The 15595-nt window shown below is 37.0% G+C and overlaps 2 long non-coding RNA genes across 4 annotated transcripts in view; both read left to right on the top strand.

Annotated features, from left to right (window-relative positions):
- The window catches only part of LOC110263396, a 20345-nt gene extending 16315 nt beyond the window's left edge, over positions 1 to 4030 (top strand). The window contains exon 2 of the long non-coding RNA XR_002348947.1: positions 3673 to 4030. This is a non-coding gene — a long non-coding RNA (uncharacterized LOC110263396). The remainder of the gene's footprint in view (positions 1 to 3672) is intronic.
- Positions 287 to 2799, top strand: LOC107648301. Of its 3 annotated transcripts, XR_002348946.1 has the most exons (4): positions 287 to 413; positions 491 to 589; positions 2392 to 2445; positions 2537 to 2546. It is a non-coding gene; the product is annotated as an uncharacterized LOC107648301 (long non-coding RNA). The 3 variants fall into 3 exon arrangements; XR_001621853.2 differs by having other exon boundaries at positions 2392 to 2799; XR_001621854.2 differs by lacking the exons at positions 2392 to 2445; positions 2537 to 2546 and adding an exon at positions 1080 to 1178.

Here is a 15595-nt window from a genome sequence, read left to right as displayed (position 1 = left end):
CCAGAAAATCCACTTTGAGTGCAGGGAGGTCAGAATCCAACAGCATCAGCAATCCTTTTTCAACCTCTGAATCTGATTTCTGCTCAAGTCCCTCAATTTCAGCCAGAAAATACCTGAAATCACAAAAAAAACACACAAACTCATAGTAAAGTCTAGAAATGTGAATTTAACATAAAAACTAATGAAAACATCCCTAAAAGTAACTAGATCCTACTAAAAACATGCTAAAAACAATGCCAAAAAGCGTATAAATTATCCGCTCATCAGTCACCAATTCACGCTACCTGCACAAACTCGTGCGCCTTCTCCTTCGATTTGTCACCGCTGCTCATCTCTTCTTCAAGGGTTTTCACCTTCGATTCGTCGTCGCTCATCTCTTCTTCACCGTTGCCATTCATCACCGCGCTCACCAAGTAAGCATTCTGTGCCTCGTTCTTTTCTTCTCGCTCATTCTCTTACTCACTCTCTCTCACTCGCCCTCTCTGTGCAGTGTCAAAGAAACTGTGTGCTCTCTAGCGACCTCTTCTCTGCTCTACTATGAAGCATCAAGGTTTCCAATGAGGCAAAGCATCGATCCCTTACAAGCGAGGTAAGCGCCCGATGATAATGATGGTTCTGTAAAATTTGGGAGGTTTTGGGTTTTCATTTTAGGGTTTTAATTGGGGGTTTTAGCTTCTGTATTATGCGTTATTTATCTGTGGACTACCATATCAAACTAAAATCACCAATGTAAATTTCACCATGTGTCAACTGAATTATTATTCTTTTTTTTGTTATTGTTCTTGTTGATTTTTTCTTGTTTAAATTTCGCTTTTAAAGAGAGCAGAGTATTCTCAAGAGAGGATTATTCTTATGCTTTTAAATTGCTTTGTTGATTGAATCAATAACTTCAAGTACCTGTGAATTTTAAGATGTATTTTGGGAACCCAAGATTGATTTGAGACATATGCAGTGATTATTGCAGTCAATTGAGTGTTCCAATTTCTGCTGAAATGGGAGAATATATATTGTAGAATTTAGATCGACACTTTCATATGGTAATATTATGACACTTATGCAGCTAATTTTTTAACTGTCAGTACTCTGCTTCAATTTCTGTCGTGCTGTCTGACTCAACTAGCGCAAGCTGAATGGATCTTGTGTTTGTCGGTCTTCTTCCTTCTCTGTTTTCTTTTTTTTTTGTCCTTTTCATTTTCTCATTGAGGAAGAACTTGATTTTCTAAAGAATGAAGGATCTTTATCTGGTAGCATTAACATTCTTTCCCCTGCTGGCTGCTGCATTGGATTGCTATTCTTTTTGCTTTTTCTGCGTTGAGTTGAAGGGTGAACGTGAATTGCTTGGATCTTTGTGTGTCTTTTTTTTTCAGTATTATTATTGAAGCACAGCATCTTGAGAAAAATCTGAGTCGGTTTTGTTTTGAAAATTAGAGTTATATGATTGAGATGTGAACAAAGTTTATACTGTAGGAGAAGGACAAAGAACTTGCGATATGTGATTTTCTCACATTGTCGATGATTTTATTTGATTTCTTCTTATTTTATTAGTTTGGGGATATGTGGATATAAGCTTCAGGCTTCCATCAAGCTGGACTTGTGTATCGGTTTTTAATAAACTAGAAATTATAAATTGTAAAGGATATTCATACACGTGATTGAGTTTGATTAAACCGTATCAGCTTGGAACTTACAAGATAGGTTTTACAATGTTCAATTGTTTTTTCTAGTTGTTTCTTCTAACCAAGTTGTGTTACTACTATTCTTGATTTTCATATGTAGGGTGAAAATTCTAAGTTTTCACTAACTGAAAAGGATTGAAAAAATAAAATCATAGCATATTAAGAGTGTTATCTTATTAATTAATATAGTCTAATTACTGTTAGTTTTATTCATTGTCTTTGATTTTCATATATAGCAAGTCATGCAATTGAGTTGAAGAATCATTCTTTACTACATGGAAAAGTGATAAGGGTCATGTGGTCTTGTCGCGATACTTTATAGGAAAAAACAGAAGGGACAGCAGCTGCAATCGTAATATTTGTTCTAACCTTAAAAAAATTATTTGTCTCAGAACTTCTGGTGTGGCTATTGCTAACAGATGGCTTCTAAAATATGTAGGTAACCAGCAATGAGACCAGTCTGATGGCTCGATGTCGTAGTAACATCCCTTATCTCTTTATATGGTTTAGTGATTTTAGTAACTCGTAATTTCCATTTTCCATTTCTCCTTCTTCTTCTTAATTCTCTTGTATAACCAACCCAAACCTTGATGATCTTGGTTGCTATAGTCTCATAGGTGATGTTGGAATAGTTTTATTTTTCTATGATAATTTACTGAGAGTTAAAATCTGTCCAATTTCTGGAGATAATAAATTTATTTAAGGGTTAATGCAGATAATTAACTGAAGTGCTGAAGCCAATTTATATCCTGGTGCAATAACTTCGACAGTTAAGTGCTGAAGCTTGGGTAGATATATTCTAATATTTTCTTTGATTAGTTTCTTTGCTTCTCACTAAGGACATTATTTTGTGTTATCAGCTTCAAATTATAGAGGCAGTTGGATACTTACTTTCTCCTTGCTCACATGTGATCTGTCAAGCTTAAAGAATGGACGCTTGTCCTGTTTACTTCTATTAAGAAGTTCTAAGGTATGCTTGGATTCATTGACATGATTGCAACAGCAACGGTGTTAAAATAAATGGTAAAAATGTAATAGATGATGAAAAATAGAATCCTTAATCATTTTGTTATATATATAATATGAGGTGACAAAAGCAATAACACTGACATGATATAATTATGTTAACCATGTCGAATTGGTACAAGGCTAGCCAAATGGCATTGCTATTAGACTCCTAACATGAGAATATTTCAAATGTCTTAGTAATTAGCGCTGTCATTTTCCTTTTATCATTGGTTCTACATTATTGTTAAATGATTTTTATAACATGCTTGGAGTTAAACGTGCAAATCAGAGAGGACTTTTTTAAGCACACACAGCAATAAGCCAGTAATCATTGCCTTTCTTCACTGTCATTGCAGTTTTCCTTTTGTAAAGGGAGTCATTTAGACATGTATTTGGCATCTTTTTAATTCCATTCTAGCAAAGGTTCACTTTGTTGCAAGTGCATTCTTCTGATGAGATTTTACAGGTATTTTTTGACTTATTCAGACATGATGTTCGGCTGCGAAAAGCATGCAGCACCACACTGCAGGTATATATAATTTATATGGGGTACCATTATTTATCTGTGGAAGATAAGTAGCAAAAATAAAAATGCATTCATGAATTGTATCTGTGATTATGGTAATTTCTTCTACTCTACGTCTCTACTTTTCTGTAAAACAAATACAATTTTTTTTTAAAAAAATAAAAAAGAAAAAAAGAAAAAGAAAAACCTAAAGAGTGTCTTAATTTTTTATTGTCTTGTGTGATAATATGCTCAAATGCCTAAGGCTATTTTTATCCTTTTTTTAAATTATTTTTTCTCATATTTGATTTCTCATTTGAAGAGTACCACATATTTTTGTGGTTCATAAATCTTTTGCCATTTTATAAAAAGGGTTCACTTTCTTGACCTGTGCATTCTGCTTTAGTTCTTTTTCCAATATTACATATTCTCTTTTATTTGTTCCCTTACAATGTGCATTCTCATGACAAAATATATAATTAGTTCCTTGTATCTGTCCATTGTAGACTCATTCAAGATTTATTGGAAGAGAAAAACTTTGCAACGATGGAAGATATATGAAGGTGAATGTAGACTTCATCTTTGCTCGATATACATCATGTTTTCTTGCTGACAAAGTTATATGTTCGAGTGGTTTCCTTCTCATGGATCTACTTGAAAGATCTGATGGGTTTTATTCAAACATATGGACCATGGTTAGCCATGGTTTTTATCACAAGTCATTTTTCTGGTGCTAATCTCATGAATATGCCATAGTTTGTGTGGCCAGACAAGTGCATATATTTTTGAGGTGTGGATTATTCTCTTTACTTTTCCATACAAATTTTGTAACTTTTTTTTTCTTTCTGATTTTGTAAAATATGAACAGACCCATTTGTATATAATATATTGGTTATGCCCCTGGTACATCAGCATTCATAGTGAAATTTATTGCTTATGCAAAACCTTTTTTTTTTAGATTATTATTATAAATATATTTTGGTTAGAGATAATTTTATTTAAAGAAATTATTTAGTATAATTATATATTTATTTTTATTTTATAATATTTAACTCATTTAAATAAAAATACAGAATTATTATATATGTTAATATATTACTAACTATTATGTTGTATTAATAATTATATATATATAGAAAATAAAAAAAATATGAGACCTAAGGCTACACTTATATACAGTAGTTATAGTATAAAAAAAAAGAGGGACCTAAGGCTACACTTATAAAAAGTAGCCATTGTATACAATGTGGCTACGCTGTACAAGTGATGCAGTAGTGTTGAAAAGCGTAGCCTATTTTGGTAAATATGGAAGCTGAAAAGCGTAGCCTTTGGTCCTGGACAGCATCACTTGAAAAGCGCACCCTATTCCCAAATGTCAAAAGCGTAGCCCTTGGTGCAGAAAAGCGTAGCCTTTGAGAATAGGCAATGGCCGAATAGGAATCACCCCAAAAAGCATAGCCGTAGCCCAGAAAGCGTAGCCGTAGCCTAAGGCATCATTTTTTTTTACTTTTGGCTACAGTTTTCAAGTGTACCTGAATGGGTGTTTTTCTTGTAGTGGCTCTTGTCTTTTGGTTTAAAGAGCTACTGGCTTTTTCTTTTTTTTTTTTCTTTTTCTGCTTGCTTTTTTTTTGCATATTTTCTTTCTTTGCTTTTTGCTGCTTTTTCTTACTTCAAGAATCAATTTTTGGATTTTTCAAATTGCCAATAATACTTCTCTTTTTTCATCATCTTTCAAGAGCCAACATTCTTTAACTCCAACATTTAATATGCACTGTTTATTCATGCATTCAGAAAACAAAAGCAATGCCACCACATCAACATAATTGAACTATTCTTAATATATAACTCGAAATTCATGCATCTTTACTGCTTCTAAAAAAATCAAAATTTTATTCAAGTTCAATGAGATGATAAGAGGAACATTTTATAGCTAATTGGTGAATAAAAATTTAAATCCTAATGATGCTCATGTAATTCTTAAATTAAAAGACAGAAATAAAAATTAAATACTACTAGTGATCATGTAACTCTAAACATAAGAAAAAGGAATTAGAATAGCCACAGAAATAGGGAGGTGGAACTCAACCACCTTAATCATGGTTGATGTGAGGCTCTTCAGGGGATAATTTCTGACGCTTCAGTTCTTCTAGCTCACGCCCCTGCTTTTCTTGTTCCCTGATCAATTTGCAAAGCATGATAGTCTGGTCTTTTTGCTCCTCTCTTAATTAATCCAAGGTGGTTTACAATTGTGTAACAGATGCTTCTAGATTGGTCCAATATTCAATTGGAGGAATCTCTTGAAGAAGCTCAGGTGTCTTCCTCTTGGGAGGATCAGCTGGTACTGGGGCGCTTTGCATCACTTGCTTGGTGATTAGGTTTTCTGCTGGGATAAATGAGTCTCTGTTAATCAGAACTCCAGCTTCCTTGCATAAGCAAAAAATAAGGTTAGGATAGGCCAATCTAGCTTGCGTTGACATCCTGTTTGCAACCTTGTACAGCTTAAAGGGGATAAGTTGGTGGACTTCCACTTCATTCCCGATCATGATGCATTGAATCATCACAGCCCTTCTGATGGTAGGTTCAGAGTAGTTGCTAGTAGGGAGTATAGAACGCCTAATGAAATCCAACCAACCCCTAGCAACTGGTTTGAGATCTAATAATCTCAGTTGGTTTGGATTTCCTTTTGTGTTATTGATCCACTTAGTTCCAGGAAGACATATGTCTTTTAGTATTTGATCCAGCTTTGGATCAGCTACCACCCTCCCATTAAAGGATTCTGGATCATCCCTTTGTGGAGGTAATTTAAAGATCCCTCTCACTTTGTCAAGATGAAAGTAAAGAGTTTTCCCTCGCACCATGGTGCGAAAAGTATGGAACCCTTGTCTATCTTGATTTTGCTTATCTGTCATCCACAAATTTGCATAGAATTCATGGATCATTGGAACCCTTGTCCATCCCAGTTTCTTTTTCAAATTTTCTCTTGGATCTCCGAGTACTCATCTTCTTTTAATTTGAATCCGACTTCCGGGATCACTAGCCTCTTGCACATTATTTTGTAATAATTTTCTTCATGTTGCTTTGTGTAGAATGTGAAAGGTTTGAAAACAACTGTTTGGTTGTCTTCTTTCTTGTTTCTTGAAGTGGGTTTTCCACTTTTTGGAGCCATGAAATTCGAGTGGAGTGAGAAGGCAGGGTGCTTTCCACACCAAACTTAAAAGGTTCGCTCGTCCTCGAATGATATATATAGAGGGAGGGAAGGGTGGGTTTTTGAAATTAGTTAGATAAAAGATAAAGAAAATACGATTCATACTTTAGTAAAAGATAGAAAAAGATATTTTTTTTAAAATTAAAGGATATGAAAAAGATAAAAAGATAAGATAGAAGATATGAAAAAGATTTTAAAGTTGAGTAAGAGTTTTGAAAAAGAATTGCTAAAGATATGAAATTTTGAAAAAAAAAGATTTGAAAAAGAATTGAAAAAGATTTGAAAAGATTTTAAATTTGAAAGAAATTTGAAGTTTAAAGATGATAGTTTGAAGAATCTTGCTTAAAAGATATGATTAAAAAGATCAGATATAGAAAAGATGTGATTTGAAAAAGTCAACATCCTTCTTACCTTGTGATGGGCGTTGAACACCCAGAATGGCATCCTTTCTGGCATTCAACGCCAGGTTGCTCCTCCTCTTTGGTCATTGAACGCCCAGCCAGTGCTCCCTGGCTGGCGTTCAATGCCAGCCTTGCTTCCTCCGTTCAGGGCGTTGAACGCCCAGCCAGTGCCTCCTGGCTGGCGTTCAATGCCAGATTTATTGTACCATAGGGGTGTTCAACACCCAACCAGTATCCCCTGGTTGGCGTTGAATGCCGGTCTTGCTGTCTCTTGAGGACGTTCAATGCCCCTTTGTCCCCCCTGTCTGATGTTCAACGCCAGCAAGGTCCTGCTCCAGGGTGTTCTGTTCTAACTACTGCACATGATCACAAAATTAAAACAAATGTAAAAATTAAACTGATATAAATGAAATAGGCTTAATGAAAAAGAGAAATAACTTTAATTATGATTGGGTTGCCTCCCAATAAGCGCTTCTTTAACGTCACTAGTGTAAAACCGTAACTAATCAACCGGTTAATTAAGTGATTATATTGCCCAGATTAGACTTCGTAAAGTTAGAGTGAGAATTTGAAGATTTAAAGGTGATTTTTGGACTCAGTAGGTCTTTCTGTTTTCTGCGAAAAACTGTGAAAAAACCCGCGAACCGGCAGTTGAACCGGTTTAATCGGTTCAAGTCTGCCCGGTACCGCACGAAAAAAAGTGAAAACTGTCAAAAACCTTAGAAAAATATTAGAAGTTGAAAATCGGGAGTTAATTTTAAAGGTTTGGCCCGAAGTTGGGCCAAACGGGCTAAAAATGCTAACGGGTTGGACCGGACCCAAGTTGGGCCCAAGCCCAACATATATAAGGTTCATTTAACGAACCCTCACCTCATAAACACACACACCTTAGATTTGAAAGAGGGAAGGAGAGGAAGAAGAGAACACTATTCACACCTCTCTTCTCTTCGCGATATCTCGAGCTACGGTGCTCCAATTTGTGTGCCGTCAGCGGCTAGCCGTTCCTTGTGAAAAGCTCTACAAAACCCGTAAAAGAAAATGGTAATGAAAGATTGAATCCTTCTCAGTTTATCTCTTCAACATTTTGGGTTTATTAGGGCTTTGGGTTAAGTGAGTTTTTGTGATTTTGGATGTTTAGGTTCACTATAATCCTTGTTTAGCATTGTGTTTTGGTTTCCAAAGCTATTGAAAAAGGTTAGAGCTCTTAAACCCTTGTGAGATTATGTTTATATTGAACCCTAGGTTGATTGGTGGTGATTTATATGTATATAGCTTGATAATTGTGAGTTTGGGAGCTAGTGGAACATATTGGTGCTTGTTGAAGTGGAATTGAATGCTTGTTTTAGAGTTGAGAGCTTGCTTGGGCTCGTTTTGGGTTTTGGTGCATATAGGGAATCGGCCAAGGTATAGTTTCGATTTCCTCTATGTAGTATATAATATTCAAGGACACTTAGGCTAGTGACCTATAAGATAGGGTTAGAAATTTATATGTTGTTGATGATTGTTTGGGTTGATGATGTATAATGAATTGATGTTGTTGTTGTGGTTGAATGATGAAGTTGAGATATGATGGAATTGGATGAATGAATATTGTTGATTATTAATATGAATCATGGTTGAGTTGATGATAAAAATTGATAGTGATATAATATTGATTGGTGAATATGTGATATAGGTGATATTGAGGTTGAAAATAGTATGTGAAGGAAAATGAGGAAAGAATGGTACAAAATGTCATAAAGTGTAGGTTTTGATGACAAATGGAGTTTTGGAATAGTTCTATTTGGTATTGGTTGGTTTGAGTTGTGAAAATAAGTAATTTGATAAATTGTGAACTTGGAGAAAAGTTGGTTTTTAGTGAACTTTGTTCGATCATAACTTTTGCCTCGGTTTTCAAAATTGATTGGAATTTATTTGAAATTAAAGCCCATTGAAAATCCTTCAATTTGATATAAATTTTGTAAAATTTGGATTTTTGTAGTGGAAGTTATGATCATTCAAAGTTGGTGTTGAAAATCTAAAATTCTGCAGAGTTGCAAAATTTTGTGTTTTCTGGTATGTGCGCATGCACAACCCTGCGAAAATCTTAATCTGTGCAGCTACACAGACCTGTGCGCACGCACAGGCAGGGAAATGCGTTCTGTTTGCATTGCTAGCACAGCTTGTGTGCGTACATACCAATGAAGAATTGCAACTTGTGCGTACGCACGCACCTGTGCGCATGCACACGTTGGGGAGGCTAGTCTATTAGGGCACTGACACAGGTTGTGCGAGTGAACAGACTGTGTAACTTTTGACACCTATGCATACGCACACTCCTGTGTGTACGCACACGTTTTAAAACTCTCCAGAGCGTGTGCACGCACACCCTTGTGTGGCCGCACACGTCCTATTTCTCGAATTTTCCTTTGTTTTCAACTATTCTACCTTCCCAACAAGGATGTAAGCTTCTATAACACCATTTTAAGAGTCTTGGGCCTAGTTTTGGACATTTAAAACATGGGAAAGAATCTAAGGGTTTTAAAGGATATTATTTGGAAAAATTAGAGAACGGAGGAGTAGGTTTCGGGTGTACTGAGGATGGCTTGACGTTATGTGAAGGATGATTAATATATGAGTTCAAAAATGATGAACTATTGATGTTTAGAAATTGAAATGTGAATTGACAGTGGTTGTGATGAGTCGAGGACTCTGAATGGTATGGTGGATCCATGTATATTGAAAATGTTTTCTAAAAACCACTGAAGTATTGAATTGTACTAAGACTGTGAGACGCTATGCGCCCGGCAGGGACGGTGGTTAATCTCGCCTGTCGAGGTAGCGGCGGCGGTGTAAGGACGATGGTTAATCCTGCTTACGTTGAGATGTGAGGTCTGAGGCAAGAGAATCTCGCTCGCATCCCTTCGGATCTATAGAGCGTGCAGGCGCAAAATCCTAGACAGTGATCCGAGCACTATATCTCGGGGGTTCCCATTAATGATTCCGAAGGGTGACATCTCCATGGAGATGTGTCGGGTTGGCAGTTTAATCGACAATGTGATATCACAGCCAGTAGGACAGGCATTCATCATATGCATTTACTATCTATTTGTATGCTTTGACTACTTGAAATGGCTTGCCTATTTGTATAACATGCTTAATTGCTTTTTGAATTACTTTCCTTATATGCTTCTACTTATGATTTACTTGCCTTGTATATAATTGTGATTTCTACTGGGATTGAGGAGGTTCGGAAGGCGGTGGCGATGGGATCGCATGGAGGATCGGTCGGTGAAGGCTGTGGAACAGCGGTGTTGGTTAGAATAGAAATCCCCTAAGATAGACTACCCGGTTTTATTTATGTTAAGGTTTATATTATGCTTAACTGTCTTAGTATGCCTTAAGTTTGAATCTTGTGATGAATATGGAGGTTAGTATTGCCTTTGGCGTCCCAGGGTCTTATATCGTACATCACTGGGCACTATTACCATACTGGGAACCTCCGGTTCTCATACCATATTTCTGTTATATTTTTCAGATACAGGTCACAACCCACCTCGGTGAGTTGCTGAATGGTGACAGAAGCGGAGGATCCGGATATCTTTTTGAGTTTTTTTATTTATGTTGTTTATACATCTCTCACTTTTGTATTTAGTCTTGCTTAGAGGCATGTATTTGAGAGAACCAAACTTGTATAAGCTATTTTTACTGCCAGATTTCTATATATCTGTATATGGCTAGCTGGCTTAAACTCCGCGAACCGTGGCTAGATTCTTATGATATTATACTATGATAGTTTTTTATATTGTATACATTTCTTGTGTTTTAAGTTCAAAGATTCATTAGCACGTTTTGCGCTTTTAAAATCCTAAGTTTGAGCTATATCCTTCATCGGACTTCTAGAATATATTATTCTTTCTATATAAATATTATGTATGAGTTTAGAACTATCGTAATCTCTGATTAACCTTTGCTTTACAACGCGAGGTAAAGCTTAGGCTAATTAGGGTGTTACATTTAGTGGTATCAGAGCGNTTTGCGCTTTAAGTTTGAGCTATATCCTTCATCGGACTTCTAGAATATATTATTCTTTCTATATAAATATTATGTATGAGTTTAGAACTATCGTAATCTCTGATTAACCTTTGCTTTACAACGCGAGGTAAAGCTTAGGCAGCTTAGGCTAATACACCTGCACACTCTGGGAAGTGCGTTCTGTTAGGGGCGTTCGCACGTTCTGTGCATACACTCAACAATGAAAATTTTACTTTCTGTGCATACGCATAGCCTTGTGCGCACGCACACTTTCTGAAAATTCTTCTGGACATGCGTACGTACAACCCTGTGCGCACTGATACTGGCGCACATGTACGCAAACCCCACACTATTCGTAAAGCAGCAGTACCAGCAAGTGCACTGGGTCGTCCAAGTAATACCTGAGCGAGTCAGGGTCGATCCCACGAGGATTGTGGCTTGAAGGAAGCTATGATTGTCTTGCAGGTCTTAGTCAGGGGGAATCAGAAGGTTTTGGATATTAAGAAGCTAGCTATTAGGAATTATACGCTGGGAATTGAAATACTGATAGGAAGAGAGTTAGGAGTTGGAGTTGCTTTGACTTTTTGAAATAACTTTGATATTACTATCTTCCTTGCTTGTGATTGATCTTCTTCTATGACAGGCGGTAAGTGATCAAAGCCATTGCCCGTGGTCATTGATCTTCTATGCTACAGGTTGAACACAGCCATGGCCAGTGGCTGTGATTATTGAATCTGACGAAGGGTGAAGCGCATAGCAGTCCATTCTCTTGGCGATCCTACTCAAAACGCCACAAACAAGGTCGAATCTTTCGGATCAGAGAACGCTGCTTCTTGATTCTAGCCTATACCACGGAGACCTTAATCTCCCCGGAGATCGGCTGAACTGGTGTCTCGAGAAGTCCCCAACAAAATCGTGGATTAACCGTCTGAGAGATGTATAAACATAGCTGTTGGCTCGTGATTTTCTTCCAGGTACTCACTGATACACCACTATTTTGTGGTACATTTTGTGCGTAATTTAGAGGATTTTATCAATTTCCTTCACACTTATCCACATAAAATACATGGTTTTGTGTTTCCTTCCTAATTTCACTTAATGGTTGAAAACATGCTTTTTAGGCCCCAAATAGGCTATATTTTGATCTCTCTCTATTACCATTCGATGCCGTGATCTATTTTTTAAGTGATTTCAGAGTTTATAGGAACAAGAATGGTCTAGAAGAGGGAAAGGAAGCATGCATAAATGGAAGGAGCATGAAAAATGGAGCTTTGGAGCATTGGCACCGACATGCACGCGTAGTTGACGTGCACGCGTGGGAGCTTGGATCTCTATCGGTGCGCAAAAAGGGACACATTCGCGTGGTTGGGAAAAATCTCATCGACGCGTACGCACGCTTGACGCGTACACGTGACCCACGCGTACGCGTGACGCTCGGCACGTGACTTCTTTAATGAAAACGTGGTTGGTGATTTCAGGGGAGCTCTAGGCCCAGTTTTGATCAGAATTCTGGTGGGAAAGACATAAAGGACCAAGGATTGGCTTCGTTGCATACTCTGTGTGTCTTTTCTTTGATCCTATTAAGTTATTGATGAGCGGGTATTTTATACGCTTTTTTGGGTTAATTTCATATAGATTTTAGTATATTTTAGTTAGTTTTTAGTTTATTCTCATTAGTTTCTAGGCAAAATTCATATTTCTGGACTTTACTATGAGTTTGTATGTTTTTCTGTAATTTCAGGTATTTTCTGGCTGAAATTGAGGGAGCTGAGCAAAAATCTGATTCAGGCTGAAAAAGGACTGTTGGATTCTGACCTCTCTGCACTCAAAATGGAATTTCTGGAGGTACAGAAGTTTAAATTGTGCGCTTCTAATTGCGTTGGAAAGTAGATATCTAGGTCTTTCCAGCAATATATAATAGTCCATACTTTGCTCAAGGATAGATGACGTAAACTGGCGTTCAACGCTAGTTCCATGCTGCAGTCTGGCGTCCAGCGCCAGAAACAAGTCAAAAGTTGGAGTTCAACGCCAGAAATGGATCCAAAGCTGGCGTTGAACGCGCAAAACAGCCCTATGCACGTGAGAAGCTTTAGTTTCAGCCCCAGCACACACCAAGTGGGCCCCAGAAGTGGATTTCTGCACCATCTTTCATAGTTTACTCATTTTCTGTAAACCTAGGTTACTAGTTTAGTATTTAAACAACTTTTAGAGATTTATTTGTATCTCATGATATTTTAGATCAAAACTTTGTACCTTTTGACGGCATGAGTCTCTAAACTCCATTGTTGGGGGTGAGGAGCTCTGCTGTGCCTCGATGAGTTAATGCCAGTATTTCTGTTTTCTATTCAATCATGTTTGTTCCTATCTAAGATATTCATCTGCGCCTTATTATTATGAATGTGATGATCCGTGACACTCATCACGATTCTCAACTTATGAATGTGTGCCTGACAACCACCTCCATTCTACATCAGATTGAATGAGTATCTCTTAGATTCCTTAATCGGAATCTCCGTGGTATAAGCTAGAATCCATTGGCAGCATCCTTGAGAATCCGGAAAGTCTAAACCTTGTCTGTGGTATTCCTCATTGCCGGGGATTGTTTGAGTTTGGACAACTGACGGTTTATTTTGTTGCTTAGATTAGGAAAAATTTTTCTTTTTGGTTTAGAGTCTTTTATTATTTATACATTGTTAAAACACTTTAAATTTATAGCTCAATTAGTTAGAGCATGGTGCTTATGTTCTTGGTAATTGGCTATCCTATTTTTAAAATCTTTTTCAAAAATAATTTTTCTTTGAATAAATCTTGTGCCAAACTCTAAGTTTGGTGTTTTCTGGTTGATTTTTCTTTGTTTTTCGAAAATTTTAGTTTGGTTTTCTAAAAATTTTAAGTTTGGTGTTCTTTCTTCATGTTCTTGTGTTCTTGTGAGTCTTCAAAGTGTTCTTGAGTTTTTCTTGTGTCTTGATCTTAAAATTTTTAAGTTTGGTGTTCCTTGGTGTTTTCCCTCCAAAATTTTCGAAAACAAGGAGCATTAGATCTAAAAATTTTAAATCTTGTGCTATTTTATTATTTTTCTCTTTCCTCACTAAATTCAAAAATATCTTTTCTCTCTATTTTTAAAACAAATTTTTGAAAATTATTTTTTAAAATTCAGATTTTTTTTAAATTTAAAATCTTTTCCAAATCATATCTTTTTCAAAACTTCCTAACCACTTTCTCTCTCCTCATTTTTTCGAAAATCTTCACCTATTTTTATTTATTTTATTTTAATTTATTTTATTTTCGAAATAATTAAATAAATAAATAAATAAACAAAAATAAAATTTTTATTTTACATCATCTCCCTTTCTCTATCATGGATCTAAGTGGAAATGAACAGTCCAGGAGGACTCTGGGGTCATATGCTAACCCCTCTACTGCTTCATATGGGAGTAGTATCTGCATACCCTCCATTGGAGTCAGTAGCTTTGAGTTGAATCCTCAGCTCATTATCATGGTGCAGCAAAGCTGCCAGTATTCCAGTCTTCCACAGGAAGAACCCACAGAGTTTCTGGCACAGTTTTTACAAATCGCTGACACAGTACATGATAAGGAGGTAGATCAGGATGTCTACAGATTATTGCTGTTTCCATTTACTGTAAAAGATCAAGCCAAGAGGTGGTTAAATAACCAACCTAAGGCTAGCATAAGGACATGGAAACAGCTGACAGAAAAATTCCTGAATCAATACTTTCCTCCAAAACGGATGACACAGCTAAGAAAACCAAGAAACGAGCAAACCACCCAAAATCCATCTGAGGACAGTAAGAGCCCAGGGAAAAATAATTCTGGTGCTAAAACGCCAGAAGTTGGGTGGAAGGCTGGCGCTGAACGCCCAGACCATGCTCAGGACTGGCGTTCAATGCCAGAAACAAGCAAGAATCTGGTGTTGAACGCCCAAAAGAAGCACAATTCTGGCGTTCAAACGCCAGGAACAGAGGAGGAGCTGGCGTCTAACGTCACTCCAGCTTCTAACTCAGGCACTCAATTGCCAGTGAGGGATCAGACACACACAAGTGCTGATAACAACCCATTTAAAAAGGCTTCTTCAACCACTTCTGTAGGAAATAAACTTACAACAACTAAAGTTGAGGAATGTAAACCAAGATACCTTATCCTCAAAAACTCCGCCAAGAGGAATAGGATAAGCAATTTGCTCGCTTTGCAGATTATCTCAGGACTCTTGAAATAAAGATTCCATTTGTAGAGGCACTTGAGCAAATACCTTCTTATGCCAAGTTCATGAAAGAGATCTTGAGTCATAAGAAGGATTGGAGAGAAATTGAAAGAGTTATCCTCACTGAAGAATGCAGTGCAGTCATTCTGAAAAGCTTTCCTGAGAAGCTTAAAGACCTTGGGAGTTTTCTGATACCATGCACATTAGAAGGTAATTGCACCAAGATAGCTTTATGTGATCTTGGGGCAAGCATCAGCCTAATACCTGCATCCACTATCAGAAAGCTTGGTTTAACTGAAGAAGTTAAACCAACCCGGATATGTCTCCAACTTGCTGATGGCTCCATTAAATACCCATCAGGCGTGATTGAAGACATGATTGTCAGAGTTGGGCCATTCGCCTTTCCCACTGACTTTGTAGTGCTGGAAATGGAGGAGCACAAGAGTGCTACTCTCATTCTAGGAAGGCCCTTCCTAGCAACTGGACGAACTCTCATTGATGTCCAACAGGGGGAAATAACCCTGAGAGTCAATGATGATGAGTTTAAGTTGAATGCTGTCAAAGCCA

This window comes from Arachis ipaensis, chromosome B06 (genome assembly GCF_000816755.2).
Source record: "Arachis ipaensis cultivar K30076 chromosome B06, Araip1.1, whole genome shotgun sequence".
In the NCBI taxonomy this organism is placed as follows: Eukaryota; Viridiplantae; Streptophyta; class Magnoliopsida; order Fabales; family Fabaceae; genus Arachis; species Arachis ipaensis.
Note: the sequence above shows the minus strand (reverse complement) of the source record. Positions and strands in the feature narration are given on the sequence as shown.